An 8,430-nucleotide genomic window follows, 5' to 3' on the forward strand; every position below is an offset into this window, starting at 1 on the left:
AAGAGAGAGAGAGAGAGAGAGAGAGAGAGAGAGAGAGAGAGAGAGAGAGAACATGAAGTTAGGTGGGTAGCAACATGGGGAAGATCTGGAAGGAGCTGGGGGAGAGGAAAGAATAAGATAAAAATATATTGTATGTAGAGACCCATAGAAGTTTTCTAGTGAGAACTTACTTAGGGTCCAAGAATCTGAGCTTGCTTTACCCAAAAAGGCTGCATAATGGGATGATTTGACCATGGACATGATTACCAGGTGTTTGGAAGGGTCTACCCTTGGCTGTACAGTGTGCTTTGATCTAGCAAGGGGGAGGTCTTTTGCCCCACCCTTTGGCATTGTTGTAAAAAGCCCTTTTGAAGAGGCAAAAGGGACCATTGGGTTTTGATCCAGGTCTTCCCGAAGTTATCTTGTATTCTGTCTTTCTCCTCTTTGCTATCTTTCTATCTAAAAGTTTCTTATCCCTCTCTCCTCCTCATGGGAACCCTTTTGAATTGTAGGAGTTGGCCTTCCACAGTTGTATAAAAATTTTAAATAAAAACCAATATCTCTATTCTTTTGTTTTGTTTTGTTTTTGTTTTTCAAGACAGGGTTTTCCTGTATAGCCCTAATGGTCTTGGAACTCACTTTGTAGACCAGGCTGGTCTTGAACTCAGAGATCCACTGTCCTCTGCCTCCCGAGTATTGGGATTAAAAGGGTGTGTCACCACCTCCTAGCTATTCTTTTCTTCTTTCAGCTGTATGTTCCCTTATGGCTCTTGTGGGAACTGCTAGGGATAAGAACGTTTCAAAATCACAAGTTTGAAAATGCTTTTTATTTTTCTCTCCTTCATTCATAACAGTTTGTCTGAATATAAACAGCAAGTGTCATGACTGCTCTCCCTTCATGTTGGAAGACATCTTTAAGCAAGCCATTGTCTGTCTGCATTAGCCTCAGAGTGTCTAAGATTTTTTTCATCTAGTCTTATTGTATTAATATGTCATAATGACACCAGGGCTTATGGGAGGGATTTATCTTCATTCATCCCTTTTAATATTTGGAACCCATGTCTGATCTACATGTGTTGGTCATCATTTCTGTAAATGTCTCTTCTAATTCTATTAGTGTTCTTCCAGCTATTTTAGTGAAACTTCTTTTCAATATGTTGATCATTTAAATTCACCTCTATGTCTCTAAGTTGATCCATTGTTTTCTTTTTATATCTTGTGTCTTTCTCTGATGTGTTCTTGGACATTATGTTTTAACCTCGTTAGATGCAGAGGGCAGTATCACATCTCTTGAAGGACATGGCACCAGCATCCTTAAATCTTCAAATGATGATTTGATGCAATCATTGCATTGTGGTTTCTAGTGTGCCATGCAGGAATCATTCTACTTCTCCCTAAGGCCTCCAGTCATACCTTTTACTACTTTCCTTAGTATGTAGTCTTAAAACATAGGCATCTGAACCTGAAATATACAGAAAAGATAAAATTAAAGGGAGGAACAAATTATCCTATAAAACCACTATAGTAGTAGTATCGGGCAGCCTTGCATGACAGTAACACAAACTGATGAAGAGACGCAGGTAGAGTCTGAAATCAAAGGAGGAGCAAGGAGCTCTCGGACAAAGGAGCAAAAACAGTGAGATCGCAAAGGAATGTTTGCAACAAAATCATCCCCAGATACTGAGACGGATCAAATTATCCAGGGTTTCCTCTTGGCTTCCGGTGACACATGCTGAACACTTCTATATGTTGTGCATATATATATGTAAGTTCAGAACTTGAAGCAGCAGATGCTGTGGACTGAAGAGAAGCAGCCGGTGGAAGGAGGATGTTTGGGTGCAGTGTCTGATGGATGTCTGTTGTCACCAGCATTGGGCTCTTGGTAATTCATACATCTACTTCACTCTTTCCCAAATGGAATTGCAAGCAGGGGACATGGAAGTAAGAATGAGTAGGAGTTGGTGAGCTGGCTACAGAAAAGGGAAAAACCAATCCATTTTGGTTGTGAGCCTAGCCCTTAATGGCTGAGCTATCCCTCTGGCCCTGAGAAAATTCATTTTGGCTGAAGTGGCAATCTCCCTACCCCTGGAAAATGTGGTATTGTGGACAGACTGTGTCTTTGCACTCTTTGTTGTGGTGAGTACATAGTCCTCTGCACATCCTCACATGGGGAGTCATTTCCTTTTACTTTAAACTGACTTTGTATCATAGTGTGTATAAGTTATTTAGGTCACAAGAATTAAACCCTGTCCTCACTGCCAACAATCCTGGTACATGCCATTAATGACAACATTCTAGCAGAAAAATCTTCTTTGCTAGTTGATACATGCCATACTATTCTATGTACTTTGAATTTATGGTGACTGTATAAATTCCAATAACAACCTGGGATAAAATTCACCTTCCCATTTTATAGTCAAAGAAGCTGTAGTATAAAGAAGGTAAACCTTTTCAAGATTGCAAAGTTTATACTGTGATACAGGTTAGAATCTGAGCCCAAGCTCTCTGGCTCCAGAGAATTTTCCCTTTGCTAAATGTGTAATTTGGGTACATCCAGGTGTGGCCAAGATGACCCAGAGCACAACAGAGCTCCATGCACCTAAATGGACTTTGGAAGCAGAAAGGAGGAAGTGACATCTGACTTAGAAAATCCGTGTTCTGATACATTTGCCACACAGCCATGTGGTGTTTTGGGAGTCACTTTTTATTCCTTTAGTCTCAAATTTCTTAAATCAAGGCAAAAATTCCTTTCCTGACTATAAGATTTTGGTAATATCAGATAAAACCAGGTTAGTCAAGAGTCTGGCAGGATGTGTGGACATCAGGAGTTGCTATGGTTGCTCTCGTGGCATAATGGGTTCTCAGCCCATAAGATTGCTGTCACTTCCAAAGGCAGCATGTTAATTTTTCTATGTCACTGGGAAAGTAAAAACAGGAAGCATCCCAGCCGGGTAAGAGAGGCCTGGAGTAATTGACTTAGGTCAGAGGGCACATTTCCCCAGGCCAACTGCGATAACTGCACTACATTTGGGAAAGACCATAGAAGGCTGACGTGCAGATGACAGAGGGGACTGGTGAATGTCCATGATCTTTGGGTTTAGTATACTGCATTCCTTGTACTATCTCGCAGACTTCCATAGAGACAAATAATGGTTGAACTCAGAGGTCTTACTCGAAATGCATGCAGTCCAGGTCCCACAGGGAAACTTTTCCCTTCAGAAGACTAAAGTGAAGATGTCTGGCCTGTGGGCCACAAGTTTCAATTCAATTCACATTGGGGTGACTCAATCTGCTCCTAATGACTCCTCAAACACTGAAGAGGAAGACATAGGTCAAGTTGGGACAGCCCCAGGAGATGCATCAGTCTCCAATCACAGCCACAGCAGACACCCTCTGACTTGGTGGATGACTCTTCAGTAGACACATGGAAGACATAAGTCATAGAGGATGCAATTCAGGGAAAAGAAGGTGAAAACATATGTTTAAAAGAAATATCCCAAGGAACATGCATTTGCCATTTAAAAGTTGTAAGAGTTATCAAAAACAAAAAACAATCCCCCCACCAAAACAAAAACATATTCTGTATCTGTTGGCTGCAGGACTCCAAATAAAATAAATTCAGGATACTAGATTTCTTGAAATCCACTATGCATTTGTTCGAAGAATCTCTCTTCTCCCTAGTGATTTATAGGTTTAAACTCAATTTCTGATATAATTATGCTAATTTCTTCATATTTGTTATTGTTTCCTAATTTTGTTAATTTAAGGTTTCTATATTTTGAATAGTTTTGGCTGGACATATGCAAATTATATATATCTATCAAATAGAACTATCAAAGGCATATTACTCTCTAATGTGAATATATCATGTCCACTATTTATTCTTATTAAAATGTTTTGCTTGACATAAATCCTGTCTGATTCTAATACTGTATATCACCTAGTTTTGAATTGTGGTTTTACAGAATATATTTGTTCCTCCATTTACTTTTTTTTTTTCAAATTAACTTTTATTTGAAATTGCTCTTCCCCACATGAATTTTAGGATCCTATCCAATACAATAACCCACAAAATCAATAACCAACCAATACCAAAATTTCTAACAGCAAGTTATACAATTGTTCTAGGTAATAAATAAAGGTTTTCCTTCAGTGACTAAGGGAATACTTAAGATTCTGTAAATTTAACATAAAAATCACACTTGAAGTTTATAAGGTTTAACATGTAACTTCAAATACAACAAGTTTTATAGGAATCTACAAGCTTTTAATTCCTAAAAGGTGACTTAATTTTTTAGGTTCAAAGTTACATTCTTCATATTTTTCTCCTACAGCTTCAAACTTTCTACACTCAACTAATCCTGTTCCATGCCACTCCAGACAAACTTGACATGACTGATCTACTTCAAGTACTATTTATCTTTCCCCAAAGAAGGTTAAAAAGCAGTTTATTATAACTGCAGATTTCTAATAAAAGGACATCTACTACAATATTCATCACAAAAGCTTTCAAAAGATCATTTTTTTCCTCATAGGAAAGGCAGAGAAGAACCACAAAGTTTAACACTGGGCTCCTTTTTACTCAGATGTTCAAGGACTTACATGACAGTTACACCTTTAAGAGTATAACGAAGGGTGGAAACAGCAACACAGCTGGCCACACGATAGATGAAATAAACCAGGTTTTTGTTTTGTTTTTAGGACTAGGAAGCATTGTAAGCTTGGAAATCCAGAATCAAAAAGGGAAGGGGGAAGAAAAGGGGGGTGGGGAGTCCTTGGCCATAACCACTCCATTATTAATAGTGTCTTGGGCTATAGGAACGAGATCTTGACCGTGACCTGTATCGACTGTGATAAGGAGAAGGTGACCTTCTTCTGTACCGGTAATCATAATCTTCATATCTGTCGTAGCCTCGATCATATCCTCTATCATAGTAAGAATCCCGTCGTCTACCACCACCGCCACCTCCACCGCCGACTCCTCCTCCTCCACCTCCACCACCACTATGAGTCGGTCTGCCCATGTAAATGCCTGGTGTAGGCGTGTGTGCTCTCTTGGTGATAGAATAATCCACACGAATTCTTCTACCATCCAGCTCCATCCCATTTGCCCTTTCCATAGCCTCCTTAGAGTCATCTATCCTCTCAAAATACACAAAAGCAAATCCACGTGACCTTCCAGTTCGCTGATCATAAACTACATTGACACCACTCAATGGTCTATATCGAGAGAATACTTCACGAAGATCTCTCTCTGTTGTGTACAAACTGAGGCCAAAGACACCCAGGCAAGTGTTGGGATCTGGATTTGCCCTGCTGCCTGTATGTCTTCTGGGATTAGACATTGGAGATTGACTCCGGCTTCTTCATCGACGATACTCTGGCGTATAGGATCTACTTCGAGATCGTCTTCTATGAGAATGGGACCGGGACCGAGTGTAGCGTCTATGAGAGTGCCTCCTTGACCTTGACCTGGATTTTGATCTCGATCGAGAATGGGATTCAGAATGTTTGGAAACTCTTGATGGACTACGAGATCCTGACGTGCTCTCTGATTTTTACACGAGTAGGAGTTCCCGTTGGAGATTTTGACTGAGAGCGAGACTCTCTGCCCTCGAAGTTGTTCTTCTCCTCTACATCACTGTCCGGAGTGTGGGGAGGAGGAAGGCGACGGCGACAACGGCTGGGGCGCTCCACTCCCACTAGCTCGCACACTCAGGCAAAATGGCCGCCTCCATTTACTTTTAATATTTCTGTATACTTAATAAGATTTAGGTGCATATCTAGGGGTGAGACCCCCTCCCTTTTGCGTTAGCACATCTACTGATATTGCCATTGTTCTGGAGTCTATTTTTTTGTGGAATATAATTTTATAATTATATTTATGTGCAGAAAACTAAGCAGTGTAATTTAATCCAGCTTAATGGTGAATTCTTTGGCCTTTGTCCTTTCCAGCTTGGCAATGCAAACTACAGACATAGGAACCAGGACACTGTATCCCCACTGGTGATGGATCTCGTATCTGTCATTGCAATTGGTCCTAATAGCTTCCACCAGTTTAGCTAGGGCACCCTTGTCTTCTGAGTTAACCTGTATGAAGGCAACAGTGGTGCATGTGCTTCTATGGACCAGCTGCCCCACCCTTGATGATGCAGTAGGGGACCCCATCTTTTGACACAGGGCAGGCAGAAGACTACCAGCTCAATGAGGTCTATATCGTGGGCAATCACCACCAGCTCAGCCTTCTTGTTCTCCACTAAGGTGGTGCTGTATTGACCTTGATTGAAGGACTGATGGTCCCTTTGCCAGCAGATTTCTTCTTAGCATGGGTCAACAGCCCTAGCTTCTTCTTCTGCTTTGTCTCTGGCCTGTACTTGCAGGCAAGCTTAAGTAACTGGGTAGCTGTTTGCCAGTCCAGGGCCTGGGGGAACTGGCTAATGGCTGCAGATACTTTGAGCCCATTATGGAGAATGACTCTTTGCCACTGTAGCCTGATGCAGTGGAGCCATTTGAAAAAGCAAATGAGATCTCTTTTGAGCTGGATGTCCTGCCCAATGCCGAAGTTCTTAGACCTTTTCTCAAACAAAGGATTCACTATTAGGCCTCCTGTTTCTTCACGATGGTGGGGCCCAGGGCCACCTTCTTTGCCTTTGCATTTTTTCCTTTGGGCACCTTGCTTGATTGGAGAAGAGAGCTGTTCTAGAGTTTTTTTAATGTAGCCATTTCTAGAAGAGACCATTACTTCCTGGTAATCTGGATTTTATAATCTTCCTTTCCCTCTTTTGTGATGTCCTCTGAGCTATAGATACAGGAGCGATTCTGTAGATGTATCCATTGTGGCTGGGCTCACCTTCAAATGTTGATCTCTTCATTGTGTCTAGTGTGATTTTCTGTGAAAGTCTCCAATTCTGTAAAGAGAGGCTTCTGAGGAGTGATAGTTACATCTATCTTTGGGTATAAGGATAAGACTCAGACAGTAGTTAGGAATTCTGCTGTCCTAACAAAGTGACACTAATACATTCTCTTCTCAGATTCAAGACCTCACTAGCCAAAGAAAGTTGGCTAGATTTCTAGTACCAGGCATGGTTTCCTTCTTGTTGAGTGGACTTTAAGTCCACTTATGTATCTGTTGGTTTCTGCCAATACGTGGGCGTCACTTATTGGACCTTTACATGTATTGTGCCATGCTGATCATTGTGTTTCATGGGTGTCATTGCTGGGTAGGACTAAGACTCACTTCACTCTCTTGGTAGCTCCCATAGTATTCATGGAAACTAGACTACAATAAAGCTTTCAGGTTAATAACTAATCTACCAAAAGCAATGTACAGAGTCAATGCAATACCATTCAAAATACTTACAACATTCTTTGGAGAAACAGAAAAAAAAATCTATAATTAATATGGAAACAGGAAAGATCCTGGATAGCCAAAGCAGTCCTGATCAAAAAGAAACACTGGGCCGGGCGGTGGTGGCGCACGCCTTTAATCCCAGCACTCGGGAGGCAGAGCCAGGCGGATCTCTGTGAGTTCGAGGCCAGCCTGGGCTACCAAGTGAGTTCCAGGAAAGGCGCAAAGCTACACAGAGAAACCCTGTCTCGAAAAAAAACCAAAAAAAAAAAACAAAAACAAAAAGAAACACTGGAGGGATTGCCATTCCAGACTTCAAGACATATTACAGAGCCATAGTAATAGAAAAGTATGGAAATGGCACAAAACAGATACGCAGACCAATGGAATAAAATAAAAGACCCAAATATGAGTACTCATAATACATCCACCTGGTACTTGACAGAGGGGCAAGAAATGTACATTTAAAAAAAAAAGAATGATGAGGAATGAAAAACAAACTAAAATGCACACTGGCAAGAAGATAGTGTTTTCAACAAATGATGCTGGGAAAGTTGTATGTCCACATGCAGAAGAATGAAATTAAATCCATATACATCACCCTGCACAGAAAATTAGATCCAGGTGGATAAAAGACCTCAATTTCAAACATAAAACACTAAACTACTAGACAAAAACACAGGTGGTATCCTACAAGCTACAGATCTAGGAAAGGACTTTCGGAACAAGACTCCATTAGGGGATAAATCATGGCCAACAGCTGACAACAGGGACTCACAAAACTAAAATGTTTCTGTACAGCTGAGGAAACAGTCAAGCGAGTAAAGAAGAATCCCGCAGAATGGGAGAGTATCTTTGTCAGCTATATACCTGACAGAGGATTCATATCCAGAATACACACAAAAAAGAACCAAAACAAGCGCCCCCCCCCCAAAAAAAAAACCAGAGTCAAGGAAACAAATGACCCAGTTTGAAACAAAAAAGAGCTAGTGATCTAAACAGGAAATTCTCCATTGAAGAAATCGAAATGATAAGAAATACCTCAAAAAATATTCATCATCTTTGGAAGTTAGGGAAATGCAAATTAAAACAGCTTTGAGATT

General features: G+C 40.7%; 2 pseudogenes; both read right to left on the minus strand.

Moving 5' to 3' along the window:
• Positions 1 to 4,224: 4,224 nt before the first annotated feature.
• Positions 4,225 to 5,590, minus strand: LOC102927630 (transformer-2 protein homolog alpha pseudogene; annotated as a pseudogene).
• Positions 5,591 to 5,889: 299 nt separating this feature from the next.
• On the minus strand, positions 5,890 to 6,851 carry LOC102927323 (large ribosomal subunit protein eL8-like; annotated as a pseudogene).
• Positions 6,852 to 8,430: the final 1,579 nt, after the last annotated feature.

Source organism: Peromyscus maniculatus, chromosome 5 (assembly GCF_049852395.1).
Source record: "Peromyscus maniculatus bairdii isolate BWxNUB_F1_BW_parent chromosome 5, HU_Pman_BW_mat_3.1, whole genome shotgun sequence".
In the NCBI taxonomy this organism is placed as follows: Eukaryota; Metazoa; Chordata; class Mammalia; order Rodentia; family Cricetidae; genus Peromyscus; species Peromyscus maniculatus.